The 23,932-nt window shown below is 38.5% G+C and overlaps 1 protein-coding gene and 1 long non-coding RNA gene across 3 annotated transcripts in view; both read left to right on the top strand.

The window, feature by feature from the left end:
* The window catches only part of LOC149798031 (uncharacterized), a 40,589-nt gene extending 24,645 nt beyond the window's left edge, over positions 1 to 15,944 (top strand). For both annotated transcript variants that reach the window (XR_016421571.1, XR_016421572.1), the window contains exons 3-5: positions 3,579 to 3,647; positions 13,398 to 13,466; positions 15,856 to 15,944. This is a non-coding gene — a long non-coding RNA (uncharacterized LOC149798031). The remainder of the gene's footprint in view (positions 1 to 3,578; positions 3,648 to 13,397; positions 13,467 to 15,855) is intronic.
* A 2,383-nt stretch (positions 15,945 to 18,327) lies between these two features.
* Positions 18,328 to 23,932, top strand: part of LOC149798029 (uncharacterized) — a 77,777-nt gene continuing 72,172 nt past the window's right edge. Inside the window, exon 1 of the mRNA XM_089963117.1 lies at positions 18,328 to 18,380. The gene's annotated coding sequence lies outside the window, so the exon portion shown is untranslated. The remainder of the gene's footprint in view (positions 18,381 to 23,932) is intronic.

Raw genomic sequence — 23,932 nt, 5'->3', positions numbered from 1 at the left:
TGTGTCCCGTAATCCATGTGTTTTTGAATGAAATGCGTGCGAAACCATCAGAACGCACAATCGACGCAGATTTAAGTGTTTCCGAGACAGAGGTGTTTATAATTTTTTTAATCATGCCAGTAAAACAAAATAATTGCCTTGATATGCTCGTGCGTATTGCTTCTGTGATTGTTGAAGAGACCCGAACAGATCTGCCTAGCGTGGAATTAAAATACGCGATTGTATTGTTATATATGACCAACTTTCAGTCTTAACATCATATAAAAAAATAACATAGAAGAACAACCGCCATATGAAATTACCAAGAGAACCACTCTGACCTTCAAATACAAAACACTCTTATTTGATCGTAGATACTATACTCGTTTTTGAGGCGGAAGCAACTGTTGGTCTTTGTTCGACTGGAATCTCGACCATAGCAACCATTGTAGGTGCACCAGTCAATATTATTTTCCGATCTACATCGATAGTAACTAGTAAAGCCATGAATATGCGTCATTCCGACTTGCTTGCGGCCACACAAAATATTCTCAACACGTTCAGTAAACTGTAGCAGTTGCAGTCGAAGATAAAATAATTACTGCGTCTGAGTTTGAGATTGTGCTGGCAGAAATGAAAGATCGCAGACAGCACAAATATGGCGAAGGATCATTCGTCGATGTATCCACCCCAGTTATTTTTACCATCGAATATTTTGCACCAACACCGAGTCAGCTCATAGACAAACAATCTCAAATGCTATTCCAACAATCGGCGCAGATTTAAGAATTTTCGAGGCAGAGGTGTTTATAAATATTTAAATTATGCCAGTAAAACAAAGTAATTGCCTTGATATGCTCGTGCGTATTACTTCTGTGCGTCTTGAAGAGACATGAAAGGTTCTGCCTCGCGTGGAATTAAAATACGCGATTGTATTGCTATATATGACCAAATTTCAGTCTTAACAACATATAAAAAATATAATCATGAAGAACAACTGCAATATGAAATTACAAAGAAAACCGCGCTGACCTTAAAATACAAAACACTCTTTTTGATCGTAGATACTATCCTCGAGTTTGCTGCGTAAGCAGCTGTTGGTCTTTGTTCGACTGGAATCACGACCACATCAACCATTGTAGTGGACCAATCGATATTACTCTCCGATCTACATTGATATTATCTAGTGTCTAATGGTTTCACGAGAATTATTATTAACCCTCATGGCAATTTAGCCCTTATCTGACCGTTGCCTGTTGATCACTTTTAATTTTGTTCTTCACGTGATCCAATCATAGTGGCCCGAGTCTCGTACGGATGGAAGTGCCCTATCAGCTCTAGTGGAGCAAAGCATCAGTCTTTCCTACTACTTTCCTACTACTTCGATGGTTGTAGAAACAAATCCTGCGGAGTATTCTTATTCATGCAAGCATAAGGTACTGATCAATACATACACTACGAGCTAATATGTTTTCGATCGATAACCAGGAATCTGCGTGTAGACTGCTTCTTGTTTGTTTTTCTCTATCTGTAAATCCGTGTTGTTTCTTATTTGTGCTGTCTGATCTTTCATTTCTTCCAGCACAATCTCAAACTCAGCCGCACTAATTATTGTCATCATTGACTGCAACTGAATACAGTTTATTGAACGTGTTGAGACTACTTGGTGTGGCCGCAAGCAATTCGGAATAGATGCATATTCATGGATGTAGCAGCATCGAAATCCATTTTCTCGCACCACAGATATATTTAATGTTGTTTAATTGAGATATGAAGTAACTACTTAGCAAATGAAAACATCCTCCTGTATGACATCATTGTGTGTTAGTTCTTAATATACAATTAATTTTTCTCAGTTTGTATTGCCCAGACTCTCTTCGTAATATCATGTGTAAACCTACACGAAAGATGGCAAGGGCAAGATGAGTTTGAAGCTTTATTTAAATGTATGCAAACGTACGTTGTCATTGCGCTGTCCATTATACATGTCTACTGGAATTCATTCCTTAGCAGCTGAAAACTTCTGCAACACCATGATATTTCGATAAAGATGTAGAAAGCTTCAGATCTGCAAGCAGATAACCCATATATATTTCGTATCAACTGGTATGATATATAAGAAGAGGCTAAATAATTGATATCATTTGGGCTCCCTTAAGACTCGAGAACATTGCCATGTTATCAGATAAACAAGAGTTACTGAAAATTTTGTTAAAATTAAAGCTACCATATCTTCATTAAAACGACACATTAACCAAATATTCACCGTTAATTAGATATCACACATTTTCCGCAATGTATCAATATGCTGTTTAGATTGATATAGACGCAAGTTCTAAAGTGGTCACAATTTCTCTAATGTTTGCATCATTACGCTGTAGACCAGGTATTGAATATCTTTCCTTAAATATTTCGATATTTTGATAGATCTGAGCTGTGAATGCAATAACATTACGAAGTACATGTAGAAGAAGCTGACAACGAAACATTAACATAATAAACTATGTAAATAGCTTTCGCTACCAATACAATCACAGTGAATTACAACTAGCATCATTCTCAAACTATGCTTATTATATCAGTACAGATTTTATATACCTGTCGCCAATGATCTCTGCACACATTGCTTCATTTGTAGCTAGAAATATAATTAGAGGTCACGAAATGTGCAGCCTATCTAAAGTTAGTTGTTAGGAAACAAATTCGAACTACTGGTTTATTCTGTGAGTAGTCCAAATTTGCCTACTTCTTGGTCTGTGCGTTTTCCGATGTTATCCAGTGTTGTGTGATTTTGTATTTTGACGTAGCTTTAACAGTTTTGGTCATGTCGGTATATCTGCATTGTAGCAGCTAATAGTAATTTCTAGCACTGGCGCAATTTGCCACAGACATGTGATATCATTTCCCATACACTCACATTATCTTGACACCAGGATAAACAGTCATAACTCTTACCTTTTAATGCTGAGTGCCAAGCAATGTAGCTGCTAGTAACATTTGTACAAGTCTTTGTTATGACTCAGATGGGGTTCAAACCTACGACCGCCCTCATCCTAAGCGTAAGCTATAACCACTTATGTCACGACAGCGGTTAGTGTGAAACAGATTATAACTTATGTGAATGAGCGGACTCTCTCTCTCCCTACCTCTCCCCTCTCTCTCTCTCTCTCTCTCTCTCTCTCTCTCTCTCTCTCTCTATATATATATATATATATATATATATATATATGTGTGTGTGTGTGTGTGTGTGTGTGTGTGTGTTCTATTTTATCACATAAGAACAAAAATAAACTTGTAAGTGAAGTGTATGCGACATGGAGGTACATGTACTGAAATGTGGTTTCAATATTTAAATATCATCTGTTTACGAGAATTTATGATCTGATTTTTGATTGGCTTATCATAAAATGTCATGGCTTCGGACCAAACGGCATAATGTACGAGTTCACCTTCTCTTACACAATACTTATACTATAAGTAGAAGAGTATTGATTGTAAATATATTTTATCGTGACAGAAATCGCTTAATTCACACTATTTAAGTCAAATTTAGATTTATATTTTTCGTACAAGTATGATTTAACAAATATCTTTATTAGCATCTCACGTGCAAGTACAGCATCCTGTGAATCTGTCCGAGGAGTTGGAAGCGCATCTACCTTAAGAAGGTAAAGGACAACAGCGTCAATATTTTATAGTTACATTCAACAATTTGAGCGTGTGTGTACTTGTTTTTCATTTAAGTGTAAAGAGAGATAGTACTTAGTGCGTAAATATGTTACATGATAAAGAATAGTTATATCGATATCTCATAAATGACTTATTCCATACATAAATCACATGTACAAATAACAAGTACTGACACATGACCTTTATTTCCAAAGCATAATTATCGATGGGGAGTAAATGTATATTCATTTCCATAGGAAAATAAAGACAAACCATTAAAACGTAAAACAAAACTCATAAGATAGACATATATTTGTCAATGTCTCACCATATATTCAGTCAAAGGCAATAGTCATATGTACACTATAATGTAATCCATATCCCTTTCTAGGGCTGAAATATTTAAGACTGGTTTCAAACTGAGCACTAATACTAAAACTGATTTCTATATTCTCAACACATGCATCTGCCATTTTCAGAAACATGGTCACGGTTACTCTAAAATAATAATTCAATATTGATTCGTGAGCCAAGACAAAATTAAAACAATACATGAACAACTGTTTAATAGATGCATGTAATAAAACCGGTAGCCCGCGACTAATTTACGTAGACGATACATTATTATTAAATTAATTGCATACAATATAAATAGACTTTTATTAGAAAGCAAAAACGGACGACATAAAATTAACAATACATTCATTCAATATTACACATCAGATTGTATAATTTTGTTGCAGATGCCTTTACTTTTATATTATATATAATGACAGCCTATGATTGATAGTTTAACTATGTTAGTAATACTCAGAAATTATACAAATTATTTAAATTTGGACTAAAGTCAGTTTTCTTGTGTAAGGCAGATGTTTTCTCTAGTATCTAATTTGTACATCGGCGCGATGTTTAACTAAAATATTCTTTATTATAAGTGGCACAATAAAATCAAATTCCTCGCAGAAAACACACACACACAAACACACACGCACATACACACACACACACATATGCCCTGATCAAAATTAGAATTTTAACAAAGACTCTTGTGTTTTGGAAAGAAATCACATCTGAGCACTTAGCATCATATGACTATATATGTTTTCTTTACTTTGTTTTATTGTAATATTCAATTATCGAAATCCTACATGAGATGTTTATAATTTAATATACATATTACACATAGACACGATGTTTTCATATTACAAAGTGTTTTAATTATCAATGAAACACCTCATACACCACTACGTTGGTGCAGATATTTTGATGTCAAGTAGGAGCAGGAGTTAGTCCAGAAAATTATTGAACCTCTCTTCGCCTTGTGTTTTTGCATGATGCGTATGGATAAAACGGGGAGACGCTCAGCAACATACATTGGGAACCTAACTACGAAACATAAGTAGATACCAAAACATAATTGTAGATGCGGCTATAGAAAACTCTAAAGTAGTTCACCACACGAACCTAATCAGATACAGGGTAAGGATCGTTTAAGACATTATCCCTTTCAGACAAGATACAACACAGATGCTCTTTCCTGTTATTAGTATCTTTACAAGTCTAAAGATGTCTTTAGAAAACCATATAAAACCATATAGAAGCGTAACGACGACTAAACGTCTTCAAGGACCACCGAACTAAAATCAATCCTTCGCACGTAATCAGGAGCATACTGATGTAAACACACAATTGATATAAATACTCTGAAGAGTTCATATGAAGCATGATCAAAAGCAGATTTGTCAAAAATAGCAACTGTGTAAGGCACAATGTCCAGTCTACCCAAATGACTTATAATGGGGTAAATCAGAGATGAGCATGTAACGAGGGTGACAAAAGAGAGAATGTATTAATACTGCAGATGCGGTAAACACGGACAAAATTGCACAAAAAGACAAAAATATGTTCAATAGTATTCAGGTTAACAATGATTAATTTTCAGTTGTCAATGTCGGTTTATTTGCTGCAAAATACGAATTGCTATGTAGTGACGTCATGATACTATTATTATTATTATTATTTTTATTATTATTATTAGTAGTAGTAGTGGAAGCAGTAGTAGTTGTAGCAGTAGCATGTTTAACTAACCACCTTATCATCTAATATTAAAGCCTTTATATTTTTGTTTCGAAAGTTTTGTTTTGTAGGTAAATACCAGAAGCTAATGTGACGATTATGTGATCATAAGCTAAGCAACAGAGCCAAGCAAAATTAAACACTTTTGTTAAACTGAAATAACAATTTTATAATCAAAGATATTAAAATAAACTTTAAGAGGAACATACATTTGTATGAATTGAATCCAACATAGTCCTAGAATGGTTCTATTAAAGTCTAAAGGAATTCAATGTTCATTATCAATTTCAGATTATCATATGTACTGGTCTGCCAACAGTCCTAATGTGTCAAAATAGCATTCTCCGAAATTCCTTTGATAATTAAACATATACCCGGAATAATAGTGTTGTTGTAATTCCAATGAATAATCAAAAGAAGTGTTTCCTAGCAATATTTTCTAAATGCAGCATAAAATACGTCTACAGACTTGATTCTATAACAATAACACAAGAAACAGGTGCGAAAAGAGTTTCCAGCCTTAGCTTCTCAGGAGTAAAATATAAAAAACGCATTTTGCTATTTCTGCTACGTGACACATTGCAAATCTCCAACATCGTAAAAGAACCAACCTGACCTAACCCATTTAATGGACACAAACTTAATTCTTCAAAAAACACACCTAACCGACCTGTCCAATGGATACAACTTCAAACCTGTCAATAGGTTTTATTATTAATAGTACTACTGATAATTCAAGCACCAACGCATGCCTCTATTTATAGATGTTATATTCTGAATATCTTACAATTGAACCTATACACTTATACAAAAGTTTAGCTATAAATAATTAAAACCATTTATAGTCATGAATATATATTACAAAAATATAAATACACATAATATTAAAAACATCTCACTACTACAGACCACGCCCTAAGTAACCATAATTCGTGTTTTATGATACAGATAATTAGGTCACACTAATATATTCAGTGGTCTGAGAATGACATTGCCCGGGGTGGGAGTGGGAGACAAGCGCCCCAATCCTTCAAAAATGCCCCATACGGCTTGCGTCTCTGATTGCCTCTGTCAACTAAAATCCAGCTCCTGGCCTTCGCGAGTGGCTTAGATTTGAAGTCCGGCAGACCACGTTTTCCACTAACAGGAGAAGGGGTGAAGGCGGGCCACTGGCGCCTTAAAACCAGTTCGGGTAGACGGGACTCGTAAACCTTGGATGGTAGCTCATCTAGGAGAAGGAAAACTCCGATTCCCAACCTCTGCTGCTTTGTGGCTATACCCACTTATGGGAAAGACGAAGGGAGTAAACCCCGACAGAAAATCAGGAGACGGAGTCCCTAAGGAGGTCTGACATTGACTTCAACGTCATTTCGGCAACTCCTGCCACGCCGTTGGTGCCAAGCTGTATCGGCATTCGTCGTTCCCTTGGGCCCACCAGCTGCGTGGAGTGGGGGGATCAGCTGCATGGACAACAGCTGGTTCTCCATACCACCCTGCCCAGGCTTCATAGCTCCACTGGAGAGGACACTTCAGCGTCGTCGTACGGCGTCGGCACAACACGAAAAGTAGCAGTTTACCGGTTCTAAGTCAAAGCTCGATTGGCGTAGAGCTTGCGCCAGGGGTTACTTCTGACGGTGGGAGAGATCACCAGGTCTCACTGGACAGCTACCGCCCGCCTCAAGCTGGGCAGCCCCCAGTCAGTAAGGTGATGCCCGCTATGGCCTGCCTGCTTCACTGGGTGCGTGGAGCTTAGAGAACCATTTCGACAAGTGGACCACAAAACTCCGCACCAGGAAAGACTAAAAAAAGAAATAAGAAGACTCCAACTCTTCGTTTTGCAACCTGGAACATCAGGACCATGTGTCCTGGATTGACCGCTGACTAAAAGCAGATCGACGATGCACGAAAGACTGCCGTCATTAACAGAGAACTCTCCCGACTGAACATCGAGATTGCCTGCCTCCAGGAAGCCAATTACACGTTCTTTTGGCAGGGGAAGCCCTCGGATGAACCTACGCAGCATGGTGTAGGCTTTGCCGTAAAGAACACCTTAATCGCCTTCATTGAACCTCCATTATCAGGTACTGAGAGAATCCTTGTCCTCCGGCTGTCTACATCCTTAGGCCTCGTCAATATCTTCAGCGTGTACTCTCCAACCCTCTGTTCCACCCACGAGGAGAAAGACAGGTTTTATGAGGCTCTGGATCAGGCAATATCCAGTATCCCAAACAATGAAAGCCATTACTTACTATGAGACTTCAATGCTGGAGTGGGAGCTGACCATGAGACCTGGTCCACCTGTCTCAGCTTTTGCGGAAGGGGCAAGATCAACGATAATGGTTAGCTACTGCTGGAGATGTGCTGCTCCCACAGCCTATGTGTGACCAACACTTTCTTCAAATGCAAGGAGATCCACCAGGTGTCGTGGAGACACCCGCGTTCACGCCACTGGCACTAGCTAGACCTCGTCATCACCAGGCGTGCAGAACTGGCCAGTGTCCTCCTCACCCGGAGCTATCACAGTGCCGATTGCGACACGAACCGTTCCCTCGTGGCCAGCAAGGTGCGAATATTACCCAAGAAGATGCACCACGCCAAGAAGAAGGGTTACCCACGCATCAACACCTGCTGTGCAAGCAACCCAGAGAAAACACAGCAGTTCATCAGCAAACTGAAGGAAGCCCTCACCAAAGTGACACGTGATGACACCATTGACTCCAAGTGGTCCCATATCCTTGACTCTGTGTACAATTCAGCCATCACAGCTTACGGGAAGAGGGAGCGAAAGATTGTCGACTGGTATGAGGCAAACTGGGAGGAGATGGAGCCCGTGACTGAGACAAAGAGGAAAGCCCTCCTGGAATACAAGGCTGCACCTAGCCCCAGAACACTACAAGCCCTCAGGATTGCAAGGAACAACGCCCAGAAGACCGACCGCCGCTGTGTCAGCACCTACTGGCTGAACCTTTGCAACAGTATACAGACAGCTGCCGATACTGGGGATGCAAGAGGAATGTACGAGGGTATCAAAAAGGCGACAGGTCCCCCAGCTACAAGACCGCACCCCTCAAGTCCAAGACGACGCGAAGTCATCACAGACATGGGGAAACAACTGCAGCGATGGGTTGAGCACTATCTCGAGCTATATGCAACCCAAAACAATGTCACCGGAACTGCCCTGGACGCCATTTCAGACCTGCCTGTCATGGAGGAGCTAGACACACAGCCCACCCTGGAAAAGCTCGGAAAAGCCATCGATTGCCTTGCGTGTGGGAAGACTCTTGGAAGCGATGGCATTCCGCCTGAAGTCCTCAAGAGCGGAAAACCAGCACTGCTCCAGCCCATACACATACTCATCTGCCTTTGCTGGGAACAGGGATACATCCAACAGGACATGCGTGATGCCAACATCGTCACTTTGTACCAGAACAAAGGAGACCGTAGCGACTGCAACAACTACCGGGGCATCTCCCTCCTCAGCATCGTCAGAAAGGCTTTCGAAGGTCAACTGTAGACATGATCTTCTCACTACGTCAGCTGCAGGAGAAGTGACTCGAGCAGTAGATGCCCCATACATTACCTTCATAGACCTGACGAAGGCGTTTTACCTGGTTAGTCGGAGTGGACTCTTCATACTCCTGCTGAAGGTTTGCTGCCCCCCCCCACGTCCGCTTGCTGTCATCATGTCGTTCCACGAGAACATACACATCACAGTGTGCTTCAATGGCACAACATCTGAAGCATTCCCAGTCATCAGCGGAGTAAAACAAGGCTGTGTCCTTGCGCTGTCACTCTTTGCCATCTTCTTCTCCATGCTTCTCCAGTACGCATTCAAGGACTGCAGCGAGGGAGTGTACATCCATACCAGGGCTGACGGCAAGCTGCTCAACATCGCCCGTCTCCGTGCTAGGACTAAAGTCACAGAGGTACTCATCCGTGAATTGCTCTCCGCCGACGATGCAGCCTTGACATCACACGGAAGATGGACTGCAGCAGCTGGTATGCCGCCTCTCCCATGCTTGTAAGGAATTTGGACTGACCATCAGTTTGAAGAAAACGAACGACATGGCGCAGGACGCAGACTCCCCTCCCTCTGTCACCATCGATGGGTACAACTTGGCAGATGTCGAGAACTTCACATACCTCGGGTCTAACATCTCCAGCTCACTCTCCATTGATTCTGACGTGAACGGCAGGATTCCCAAGGCAGCAGCAGTGATGGCCAGACTTAACCAGAGAGTTTAGAACAATCCCAACCTCACCGAGAAGACCAAACTGCGTGTCTACCAAGCCTGCCTGCTCAGCTCACAGCAGCGAAACATGGACAACCTATGCAAGACACGAGAGGACACTCAACAGCTTCCACCTGAGATGTCTGTGGCGTATTCTGCACATCCAGTGGCAGGACAAAGTGCCCAACACAGAGGTTCTAGAACGCGCCAACATGAACAGCATGTTCTCCATTCTTAGCGAGAGGCACCTTCGCTGGCTTGGTCATGTCAAGACAATGGACCCAGGGCGTATTCCCAAGGACCTGTTATATGGGGAGTTAGCAGAAGGTGCACGACCAACTGGACGACCACATCTGTGCTACAAAGATGTTTGCAAGAAGGATATGAAGACGGCAAACATCAATGTCAACGACTGGGAGATCTGTGCAAACAATCGTTCCAGCTGGCGTCTAGCTGTCAGGCAGGGAGTTCAAAACGCAGAGGAAGAGAGAAAAATAAAACAAGCTGAAAAGAAAGTTAGAAAGAAGGATAAACAAAAGCTTACTTTGGAGCTACGCCATCGTCTCCCGTAGACGGACGGATGCCAAGAAGAATATGTTCAACATTAGTTAGGTTGCAACCGATCTACTTCATTTTCTTCGTGTGTACGAGATCCTTAGACATTTTGTTTAATTTTTCTAATACTTTCTTCCTTTGTTTTAACGTTTGCAGTATTCGAAAGACGGGTTGCATGTTTATGATCAATGCATTTATTGATTAAAAAAGTATCGCTCTTGTCTAATATATTTGATAATAAGATACTGAAATAAAATAGTGGGAAAAAATTATATCGCCACAGTGGAGATAAAACTTTCTGAGCCACTTTTGTTTTAATTTTAGGAAGTAAATCTGCCTTTATTAGTGTTCCCCAGACCAGTATTTTCACTCTTCTCTCACCCCATCAGGATGAATAGATCTAAAATGTAATCAGCACTGTTAACTTTCAAGTATACATTTATTTAATATATGAGAAGGCGTCATCAATAATGCCGATAAATGAAGCCCCTGACTACACAATTGAATCTTCAAGTCATAACGTTTCTATAATAACTCTTTATATATGAATGATGCAAACATTCAGTGACTGAATTTGCACGACATATTCCTATTCGACATTCTGTGTCGACATTCCGATCTACATCGATTGTAACTAGTGTCTAATGTGGTGCGAGCAAATGAATTTCGATGCTGCTATATTCATGAATATACGTCTATTCCGACTAGCTTGCGGCCACACCAAGTAGTCTGAACACTTTTAGTAAACTGTATTCAGTTGCAGTCAATGAGACAATAATTAGTGCTGCTGAGTTTGAGATTGTGCTGGCAGCAATGTAAGATCACAGACAGCACAAATAAACAACACGGATTTACAGATGGAGCAAATCAAACAAGAAGCAATCTTGACCCAGAGACCTGGTTATCGATCGAAAACATATTAGCTCGTAGTGTATGTATTGATCCGTACCATATGTTTGCATGAATAAGAATACTCCGCAGGATTTGTTTCTACATCCACAGAAGTAGCATGAAAGATGAAAGGCTGTAGCTTTGCTCCACTAGAGCTCTTGAGGCACTTCCATCCCTACGAGACACGGACCATCATGACTGAATCACGTTAAGAACAAAATTAAAAGAGATTAACAGGCAAAGGTCATTTAAGGGCTAAAATTGCCATGAGGGTAGAGGCGAGGATAGGTGGAAGGTCCTAAATGATGCTAATGGGACAAAACGCCCACTCCCATTCTGCTAATATTGATTTTTAGTTAATTGAAAGCGGGAAGCTGATGCAACATTCTAGTCTAGAATCCGAACAGATAAGAAGCAAACAAGGAAATTAATATTCATGACACTCGGTGATTCTAAAATTGGCTTCCAGTTTCTCTCCAGTTCGACGTTTTCTTCGGAATTAACAGGCAAGACTGGACCTGGAATGTATTGTTAATATTACTTCTGGTGAACCCAGATATATTTAATGTGGTATACATGAAATAACAAGTAATTATTTAGCAAACTAATACTTCGTCATATATGACATCGTTAAGTGTTAGTTCTTAATATATAATGGAACTTTCTCAGTTTGTATTGCCCAGACTCTCTTCGTAATATCATGTGTAAACCTACACGAAAGATGACTAGGGCAAGATGAGTTTGAAGCTTTATTTAAATGTATGCAAAAATACGTTGTCATAGCGCTGTCCATTATACACGTCTACTGGAATTCATTGCTTAGCAGCTGAAAACTTCTGCAACACCACGATATTTCGATAAAGATGTAGAAAGCTTCAGATCTGCAATGACAGAACCAATATGAATTTCGTATCAACTGGTATGATATATAAGAAAAGGCTAAATAATTGATATCATTTGGGCTCCCTTAAGACTCGAGAACATTACACTGTTATCAGATAAACATGAGTTTTTGTACATTTTGTTAAAATTCGCACTACCATATCTTCATCAAAACTACATATTAAGGTAACATTCACCGTTACGTAGATATAACACATTTTCCTCAATGTATCAATATGCTGTTTAGATTTATATTGAAACAAGTTCTAAAATGATCACACTTTGTCAAATGTTTGCATGATGACACATCATTACGCTGTCGGACCAGGTAGTGTTTATTTTTCCTTAAATATTTCGATATTTTGATAGATCTGAGCTGTGTATGCAATAACATTCCGAAGTACATGTTTAAGATCTCTAGCACTGGCGCAACCTACCACAGACATGTGACATCATTTCCCATACACTCACATTATCTTGACACCAGGATAACCAGTCATAACTCTTACCTTTTAATGCTTAGTGCCAAGCATTGTAGCTGCTAGTACCATTTGTATATGTCCTTGGTATGGCTCAAATGGGGTTCAAACCCACGATCTCCCTCACCCTAGGTGTACGCTGTAACCACTGATGTCACCACAGCGGTCAGTGTGAAACAGATTATACATTATGTGAATGAACGGGCTCTCTCTCTCTCTCTCTCTCTCTCTCCTTTTCTCTCTCTCTCTCTCTCTCTCTCTCTCTCTCTCTCTCTCTCTCTATATATATATATATATATATGTTCTATTTTTTCACATAAGAAAAAAAAAACTTGTAAGTGAAGTGTATGCGACATGGAGGTACATGTACTGAAATACGGTTTAAATATTTAAATATCAGCTGGATACGAGAATTTATGATCTGATTTTTGATTGGCTTATCATAAAATGTCATGGCTTCGGACCAAACGGCATAATGTACGAGTTCACCTTCTCTTACACAATACTTATACTATAAGTAGAAGAGTATTGATTGTAAATATATTTTATCGTGACAGAAATCGCTTAATTCACACTATTTAAGTCAAATTTAGATTTGTATTTTTCTTACAAGTCTGAACAAATATTTTTTTAGCATCTCACGTGCAAGTACAGCATCCTATGAATCTGTCCGAGGAGTTGGAAGCGCATCTACCTTAAGAAGGTAAAGGACAACAGCGTCAATATTTTATAGTTACAACAAACAATTTGAGTGTGTGTGTGTACTTTTCTTCATTGAAGTATAAAGAGAGATAGTAATTAGTGCGTAAATATGTTACGTGATAAAGAATAGTTATATCGATATCTCATAAATGACTTCTTCCATACATAAATCACATCTACAAATAAACAGTACTGACACATGACATTTTTTGCAATTATTTCCAAAACTTTAATTATCGATGGGGAGTAAATAGATACTCAGTTCCGTAGGAAAATAAAAGACAAACCATTAAAACAAAAAACAAAACTCGTAAGATAGACATATAGTTGTCAATGTCTCATTTATATATTCAGTAAAAGGCAATAGTCATACGTACACTATAATGTAATACATATCCTTTTCTAGGGCTGAAATATTTAAGACTTGGTTCAAACTGAGCACTAATACTAAAACTGATTTATATACTCTGAACACATGCATCTGCCATTATCAGAAACATGGTCACGGTTAAACTAAAAAAATACTCAGTATCGATTCGTGAACCAAGACAAAATTAAAAACATACATTAAAAACTATTTAATACATGCATCTATAAAAACCGGTAGCCTGCGACTAGTTTACGTAGACGAAACATAGTTATTAATTTATGGGCATGCAATTTAAATAGAATTTTAATAGAAAGCAGCCAAGGACGACATAGAATTAACAATACATTCATTCAATATTACACATTAGATTGTATAATTTTAGTAATACTCAGAAATTATACAAATTGTTTAAAATTGGACTAATGTCAGTTTTCTTGTGTAAGGCAGATGTTTCCTCTAGTATCTAATTTGTACATCGGCGCGATATTTAACTAAAATATTCTTTATTATAAGTGGCACAATAAAATAAATTTCCTCGCAGAAAACACACACACACACACACACACACACATATATATATATATATATATATATATATATATATATATATATATATATATATATATATATATATATATATATATACTGCAGTTTATATACTATTTGTTGCCGTACTCGCAAATTTGAATTTTAACAAAAACACGTGTCTTGGAAGGAAATCACATCTAAACACTTAGCATCATATGACTATATATGTTTTCTTTAGTTTGTTTTATTGTAACATTCAATTATCGAAATCCTACATGAGATGTTTATAATTTAATATACATATTACACATAGACACGATGTTTTCATATTACAAAGTGTTTTAATTATCAATGAAACACCTCATACACCGCTAGGTTGGTGCAGATATTTAGATGTCATGGATGAACAGAAGTTAGTCCAGAAAATTATTGAGCTTCTCTTTGCCTTGTGTTTTGCATGATGCGTATGGATAAAACGGGGAGACGCTCAGCAACATACATTGGAAACCTAACTACGAAACATAAGTAGATACCAGAACACAATTATAGATGCGGCTATAGAAAACTCTAAAGTAGTTCACCACACGAACCTAATCAGATACAGGGTAAGGATTGTTTAAACCTTATCCCTTTCAAACAAGTTACAACACAGATGCTCTTTTGTGTTATTAGCATCTTTACGAGTCTAAAGTTCTATTCCGAAAACCATATAAAACCATATAGAAGCGTAACGACGACTAAACGTCTTAAAGGACCACCAAACTAAAGTCAAACCTTCGCACGTAATCAGGAGCATACTGATGTAAACACACAATTGATATTAATACTCTGAAGAGTTCATAAGAAGCAAGATCAAAAGCAAATTTGCCAAAAATAGCAACTTTGTAAGGCACAATGTCCAGTCTACGCAAATAACTTATAATGGGGTAAATCAGAGATGAACTTGTAACCAGGGTGACAAAAGAGAGAATGTAGTAATACTGCAGATGCGACAAACATGGAACAAATTGTACACAAAAGAAGAACATAAATTCATTAGTATTCAGGTTAACAATTATTCGGTTTCAGTTGTCAATGTCAATTTATTTCCTGCAAAATACGAATTGCTATGTAGTGACGTCATGATATTTTTATTATTATTATTATTATTATTATTATTATTATTATCAGTAGTAGTATTATTGTTAGTAGTAGCAGTAGTAGTTGTTACTAACCACCTTATCATCTAATATTAAAGCCTTTATATTTTTGTTTCGGAAGTTTTGTTTCTTAGATAAGTACCAGAAGATAATGTTACGAGTATATGGTTGTAAACTAAGCAACAGAGCGAAGCAAAACTAACCACTTCTGTCAAACTGAATAACAATTTTATAATGAAAGATATTAAATGAAACTTTAAGAGGAACATACAGTAGTACGAATTAAATCCAACATAGTCCTAAAACGGTTCTATTAAAGTCCAAAAGAAACCATTGTTCATTTTCAATTTCAGATTATCAAATGTACTGGTCTTCCAACAGTCCTAATGTGTCAAAGAAGCTTTCTCCAAAATTCCTTTGTATGATTAAACATGGAACCAGAATAATATTGTTGTTGTAATTCCAATGAATGATCCAAACAAGTGTTTCCTCGCAATAGTATATAAATACATCATAAAATACGTCTACAGACTTGATTCTAAAACAATAACACAAGAAACAGGAGTGAAAAGAGTTTCCAGCCCTAGCTACTCAGGAGTAAAATATAAGAAACGCATTTTGCTACTTCAGGTACGTGACACGTTGCAAATCTCCAACATCGTAAAAGAACCAACTTGACCTAACCCATTCAATGGACACAAACTTAATTCTTCAAAAAACACACCTAACCGACCTGTGCAATGGATACAACTCCAAACCTGTCAGTAGGATTTATTATTAATAGTACTACTGATAATTCAAGCACCTACGCATGCCTCTATTTATAGATTTTATATTCTGAATATCTTAAAATTGAACCTACACACTTATACAAAAGTTTAGCTATTAATAATTAAAACCATTTATAGTCATGAATATATATCACAAAAATTATAAATACACATAAAATTAAAAAATTCACTACTACAGACGACGCCCTAAGTAACCATAATTCGTGTTTTATGATGCAGATAATTAGGTCGCACTAATATGTTCAACATTAGTTACGTTGCAACCGATCTACTTCATTTTCTACATGTGTACTAGATCCTTAGACATTTTGTTTAATTTTTCTAATATTTTCTTCCTTTGTTTTAACGTTTGCAGTATTCGCTAGACAGGTTGCGTGTTTATAATAAATGTATTTATTGATTTATTAAATATCGCTCTTGTCTAATATATTTGATAATGAGATACTGAAATATAATAGTGGGAAAAATTATATCGCCACAGTGGAGATAACACTTTCTGAGCCACTTTTATTTTCAGTTTAGGAAGTAAATCTGCCGTTATTAGTGTTCTCCAGACCAGTATTTTCACTCTTTCTCTCACCTCATCAGGATGAATAGATCTAAAATGTAATCAGCACTGTTAACTTTCAAGTATACATTTATTTAATATATGAGAAGGCGTCATCAATAATGCCGATAAATGAAGCCCCTGACTACACAATTGAAGCTTCAAGTCAGAACGTTTCTATAATAACTCTTTATACATGAATCATGCAAACATTTAGTGACTGAATTTGCAGGACATATTCCTATTCGACATTCCGTGTCAAGCGTCATGCATTGTATACCTTTTATGCTAAACGAAAAACGGTTTAAGAACATACTATTGATTACGTATAATAATAAAATTGTGTATGCAGCAATTTTAACTGTCATGAGAGTTTTAATCATGTATGACAACAATAGGATAATTAGCATTGAAAACCGAAGCTAAGTGCCAATCGAAATTGGGTGCAGCAAAATATATGTTGGTGAAGTAAACAATACTAAGGTTCCTTAAGTACCAACATTACCTTTGTTATTTATTCTGCATTGGGAAGGACGCCTTACTTTTAAATATTATTGATACATCAACTGGTAGTCCGTGTATATCAAGATGAATATTTTATAAATCTAGTAACTATACATCCAGTTCTCGGTTAAACATATTTAATGATGTAGAAGACATGCGAATCTTGAAAATCACTAACTCCGGACCTTTACAAAGGTATCATTACTGACGATAATACTACTGACATCGTCGCCGCCTGAAAAACGATTCGTATATTTGTCCATGCAGTGGGGAGAGAGAAAATTTTCCCTGATTACTGTGATGCCCTTTGTCTAAATGCATGGTATAATTTGATTTAGACTGATAAAGATATTAAGACATTAATATAATTTACGTTCCATGGAAACGTTGCACCTTACAGTGTTAGGTCTTAGACCCGATTTATGTTTTGCTTAAGAACAAAAAATACGCACACATCTATGAGGGAATGCCATTATTGTGCAACGTCAGCATTTACCCACCTATTATACCATACCATTTTTGATATGATATACGCTGTATAGGGATATTTCTATAATCAGAGTCACGTTCGTGCTCAGACCGATATTCCCCTCAGACCATATATATACCAGCATTAAGGATCGTCATGCTCGTATGTGTCACACCCACCCACGCGCACGCACGCACGCACACACACCACATACATGCATATATATATATATATATATATATATATATATATATATATATATATATATATATATATATATATATATATATATATTGCAGAGCTGTGGCCATTGGTTTTCCTGCAAGAAATGATCAAACGTTAAATTGAAAATATAGTTAGATGACCTTTTCTAAAAGTATTTGTGAACAATTTATGGATGCTAAATACAATTGCTATTGTGAGAGAAACTGGTTAAATCACAATATTTTAACAAATGTTAGAGTCACATTTATTTCTTAACATTTTAATTGAGCAAATTATTTGTTTTAGCATGTCACGTGCAAGCTCAGCATCCCATGAATCTGTCCAAGGATATAGCTTAAGAAGGTAAAGGACAACAAATACCATTTTCGGAATCAGAGAAAGTAGTTTATAGTTTCAGTAGTGAATGGGGTCACCCTAGGAACAATGGGACTTACCATTAAAAACAGGGCTGGGTCACTCTGGGGACTAGGTAAATTTAACATGGGGAAAATTGCTGGGTCACTCTGGGGACAAGGGGAATTTAACATGGGAATAAAGTTTGGGTTTGTCTAGGGACAAGAGGAATTTAACATGGGAATAAATCGTGGGACCGTCTAGGGACAAGAGGAATTTAACATGGGATTTTTTAAAAAAATAATAAAAATAATAAAAAGGGGTAGGCAATTGAAAGTCAAGATCTTTTCGAGAGATTGGAGTGGCCCTGAAAAGGGCCTTTGGGTTTCTTCTTCTTCTAACTCTTCCACTTCTTCAACCATCCTCTAACTTTTGCCACTATTCCTGTCTTCTTCTTCTTTATTTCTGACTCAGGCATCCAGTCAGGATGACCTATCGCTCGGAATTTCTCCTGTATTCTTATCCAGTTATTGTTGAGTTTCTCAAAGCTTTCTTTTCTCTTTCTATTTTCTTCTTCTTTTCTTTCCTTAGACCACTTTTCTTTGATGTTCTTTACCTCTTCCGTCAGCACTTTCCTCATTACTTCTTCCGTTTTTGTCAACTGGTCGAACCTCCATTTTACGTATCGCCACTCCATCCAATACAATACTTTTTCTAAGAATCACCTGACTTGGATGACATGGTCCAGTGCTTCCTTCAAACTTCCCACTCTGACATAAGGTGGGTCAGTAAATCCTCTTGACTTGTTGACTTCTTCTTCTATCATCCCTGCGATGAGATCTCTGGCTACCTTTAGTCCTTTCACTTGAATAGCTAACAAGTCTTGCCTATTTCCATCACTCCATTCCTTTTCTATTCTTCCTACAACATATTCAACATCCATTATCCAGAAATAGATATCTCTTAATAGATTGAATAATTTTGTCACCTCCATCTTCTTTGTTTATTCCGTGGAATGGTCTGAACGAGGAATACTGTGGATTCTTATAGTTAAAGCGCGGACGTGAAGGAAAACATCCCCCTAACACTCAAATCTTATATTACCTAGATCATCACTTAAAACGCGCCGACGTGAAGGAAAACATCCCCTACTTTTCTCATTTCATATTATCTACTATCCACATAGGTGAAGCAGCAATAAACAAACCCAAAATCTACTATCCACACACGCAAAGCATTAAAATGAAACCCAAATTTACTATCCACACAAACCGTCTTAAGCGCTTACAAAACCCAATAATCTACTATCCACACAAACTTACGTGAGGACTTACAAACACAAACACATACACTCACGCTAGGAAAAAAGAGTTAGTGTTTATATTCACACTACTCTACATACACACACTGGCAAATGGATTACTATTTTTTTTTTCTAAAGGTTTGGGTAGCCCTGAAAAGGGCTGTTTGTTTTGAACTCCAGGGCACCTGGTTAATGATGGCACCTTCCAGGCCTGGCACCACACACACATCTTCTACTCCAGTCTCTTTTTACTTTTTTTGTTGGGAGTGCAGAGGCGGGATGAGTGGCTTCAGAATCCCAATCTTCTGTCTCTGGGATTCTGAAATTTCCTCTCTCCTTTTCCTCCTCTTCTTTTTTTCTTCTTTCCTCCTCTTTCATCCTTCCCTCTTCGACGATGGCCTCTGCGGCCAGTTCATTTAGTATGCGCCTGGCATATTCCAGGTGCATCTGGAGTTCTAGAAGTCTAGCTAGTCTGGTGTTCATTCTCTAGTGTTGATCAATCAACAAGGGTAGCTAGACTGCCGAGCGATTTTTAATTTATAGTTAAAGCGCGGACGTGAAGGAAAACATCCCCTAAGACAAAACATATATTACCTATATCATAACCAAACAACGCGCGGACCTAAAAGAAACACTCACTCACTTTTTTATACTACCCATCACTATTCTAAAATTTTTTCATTAAACCAATAATAAACTATCCACATACATAAAGCAGTCAAATCAAACCCAAATCTACTATCCCCACACTTCAGACAACAAAAAAACATTATCATAATCTACTATCCACACAAACGTACGTGAGCGCTTACAATGACACACACACACACACACACATTTTTTAACTATGAAAAAACAATTCATGTGCTTACACACGCACTTCTATTTTTTAACTTATTATAGGCAATCGATTCTTATTTATTTTCTAGAGATTGAGGTAGCCCTAAAAAGGGCTGTTTTTTGTGTGCGAAGTTGAAGCCAGGGCGATCTTTTATATTCTAAGAATGCGACGTCCTCTGACGATAGACTTTCTGACGATAGGTCTGCTTCTTCGGAAAGAGAAGAAGAACTCTTTGGTGTCGATACGACAGTCGACAAAGACTCTGTCAGGTTCAGGTTGCTGCTGCTGCTGTTGTTGCTGTTGCTGCTCTCTCTCTGCTGTTTCTGAAGTCTGTACTTCTCTGTCCATTCTTCCTTCTCCCTGTTCATTTCTTCTCTGAAGAGCTCTTCTATCAGGTCTTCAGTGACTTTTAACATTCTCACATTCTCTATCTCTTCTGGCTTCGGTATCAGACTGTGTCTGACCCTATGCAAATTCACGTAGGCCTCGTTTAGCTTAGCTAGTCTGGAGCACATCTTCGTAGGAGGATAAGTCGACAATGGATGGTTAGACTGGAGGCTACCCCGGCATTAAAGTTAAAGCGCGGACGTGAAGGAAAACATCCCTATACGGTTTTCGAGCCGGAGCGTTCAATGAGTGTCATGAGAGGGATAGTAAGAAGTCAAAGAGCATGAATCAAGATTTCTATAGCCAAACAAACCACAAAGGCATTTTTTTCTTCAAAACACAACATTTTTTATTCAAAATCACTTAACACTAACAAACAACTATAACATATTTAACAATAATCCAACAATATAACATCAAACATTTTTTTCTTCAAATCACAAACATTTTTTGTCAACTAACACATTATTTTTGACAGGGCTGACAACGTTGTGAATGAAATTGTGATTTCCACTGTTGGAAGTCTTTAGGCCATTGATGGACACTACTTTTCCTAGCTTGAGACAAAAGATAAGCATAATGGTCACAAAACCATTTATCTACTTTCCCATTGTTTCTAGAAGAAGAACGAGGATCAAAATGAGTCACTAAATGTTCTAAGGAATAGCCCAGGCTGCGATGATGCAGAAAATACACACAATATTGTCCACACACCAAGGAATCTGTGCATTTCTTCTCATAAAGTCAATGAGATCGTCTTCCAAAGGAGGCAATCCATACGAATCGAAATATTCCACACATCCTTCTTGAGGAAAGTAGACGGCTACCCAGTGGGTTCCTGGGAGATGACTGTCGTCCGTGTTGATCACATAAGCTAGATGGTCTTGAGGTTTGCGATGAGGGAGTTCATCTTTAGCACAGACGACAGGATTCGAAGAAGCCGTGTACGAGCTGTGGTTCAAAAGGTAATACAGTTCCTAGGTATCCATGTTTTTTTCTTCTTCACAGGTAATAATAAGTCGTCAATTCGATCCTGACTTTTGCTTGAAAATGTCTGACAAATAACCGTTTTTTCGCTTCGTTTCCCCACTCTGATTCAGGAGAGCTTCGATACGATGGATCTCTTGAGTGGTTAATGGTGGACAAGAATGTTCACGCAAGTCTTTATACCACTGATGCAACACGACTTCGTCCGAGATGAGACTCCAAGCTTCGTCCAGATACTCGTTCAATTTTTCTTCTTGACTCAGCATCAGGCATTTATCGTGTTGAATTTGACTGGGATGATCTTTTTGACAACCATAACACTCTTTCTTGATCAATTCCGTGATTTTTTCGACCAAGTGTTTGGCAAAACAGGAGACTAAATGGGCTTCGTGTTCTGGCCATCGGGACTTCATCATGATAACTTCTTCGTCTTGGCATTCTTCTTCTTCTTCGACAGTCTCTTTACATTCTATGTCCAAAGTTTCTCCACTAGGTAAAAAGGGATAACAGTCTTCCATAGCTTCTAATTGTCTAGAATGACTTCTCTGAAACTGTTGATTTCTATGGTATTATCGAATTCTGCATACAGGATGACGTTCACTGTTACATCAGGGGGTGGGTTTGCAAACTGAATTTCCACTCGAACCTGGCCTGATTTTATAGGGTGTAAATGTTCCTCGTCGCTGCCTTGGTCCGGAGTGAAATCAAAAGCCCACAAAGCATAGCCTCCTGCATAATCCTCGTACGTAATGTCGTGACTGGTGTTGGTTCCTAACTGTCCGGTGGCTTCGTACAGGGACAAGTACGATCTCAAGTAATTGTTGTGGGTAAAGTTAGGCTCGAAAGGTCGGGTACACAAGGTCTTGCCATCGCGACTGACTTCAATCTTGGACACGACAAAGTGTCGAAAGTTGAAATGATTTTTATCGACAGCTCTGTTGAAGGCTGTATTCTCGACGATACCAAGGATCAAACGTTTGGGTAGCTGTCCTTGGAACAGATGATCTTCGATCATGGATCGCTGTCCCCTGGGAATGGTGAAGGTTTTCACTTCCACTCGTCGGATCGGATACTTGGTGGTCGTTCTGCTCAACGTATGACTGATGTCGTTACCTACTTTAGGTAACACTTCCACACGTCGCACGTAGAATCTGGCTTCTTGGATGACAGTTTTGTAATCGTTAGCATTAGACAACAGATGGAAAGCGGCACTGCTGCGATTGAGTCTCAGGCGGACATCCACTCCGTTCAGCAAATACTTTTCTTGTAACCACATGTCCAAATGCAAACGATCCATCAGTTCTAAACTACGACGTAGTGCAATTTTCTTTCTTCGTTCTATAAATCCCGATAAATTTTGAGCTTCCCCATCAATTGTAGTGCTGTCGAACTTTGCACCTAATGCGTCAGGCTTCCATAGCACGCAAGCATCCAGATGAGTGTTTTTGGCTTCTTTTCCGTACGTCAAGAGATTTTCCAGGTACGCTCGGTAAGGGTAAGTATCCATGCTGCTGCTGACCAGTTTGTTATTCAAATACAAGTCCACTCCACTGAACAAGGAATGCATGAAATTGTTGACGGGAGCTACTCTGGACGTATCAATGAGAGGGTCAGCGTCCACTTCGGTTACTTTGACTTTCAAGTACAAGTAACTGCTATTCAGATCGATGTAATCTTCGGGCTAACATTTGATATCAAATTCGATGGGAGCTGAATCCGTCAAAGAGGAGACGGGATGAAATTCCACCCGTTGGGATTCTTGCATCGTCATCATGGTGGGTGGCATGGCAAAGAGATCCAGTTCCGACTTGGAACAGGCGCAAGATTCTCGGTGCATCATTTTTCTCTGTGTCTCAATAATCGAAAACGTTTAAGTCTCGGACAGTTCTTCTTTTCTTTGTCTTTCTAGCTTTAGAAGTGTGAAGTCTGGTGAAAGGGTGTTTTCTTCGTCGTCTTTTTCTACCTTGTCCTTGCTGTGGCTTCAAGGAAGTAGGAATGCTGGACTCGGTAGCATGCAGGGCATTTATAGGTGTGTCTCGTCAA

The sequence above is a fragment of the Sinohyriopsis cumingii genome, chromosome 6 (assembly GCF_028554795.1).
Source record: "Sinohyriopsis cumingii isolate HCF-2022 chromosome 6, ASM2855479v2, whole genome shotgun sequence".
In the NCBI taxonomy this organism is placed as follows: Eukaryota; Metazoa; Mollusca; class Bivalvia; order Unionida; family Unionidae; genus Sinohyriopsis; species Sinohyriopsis cumingii.
Note: the sequence above shows the minus strand (reverse complement) of the source record. Positions and strands in the feature narration are given on the sequence as shown.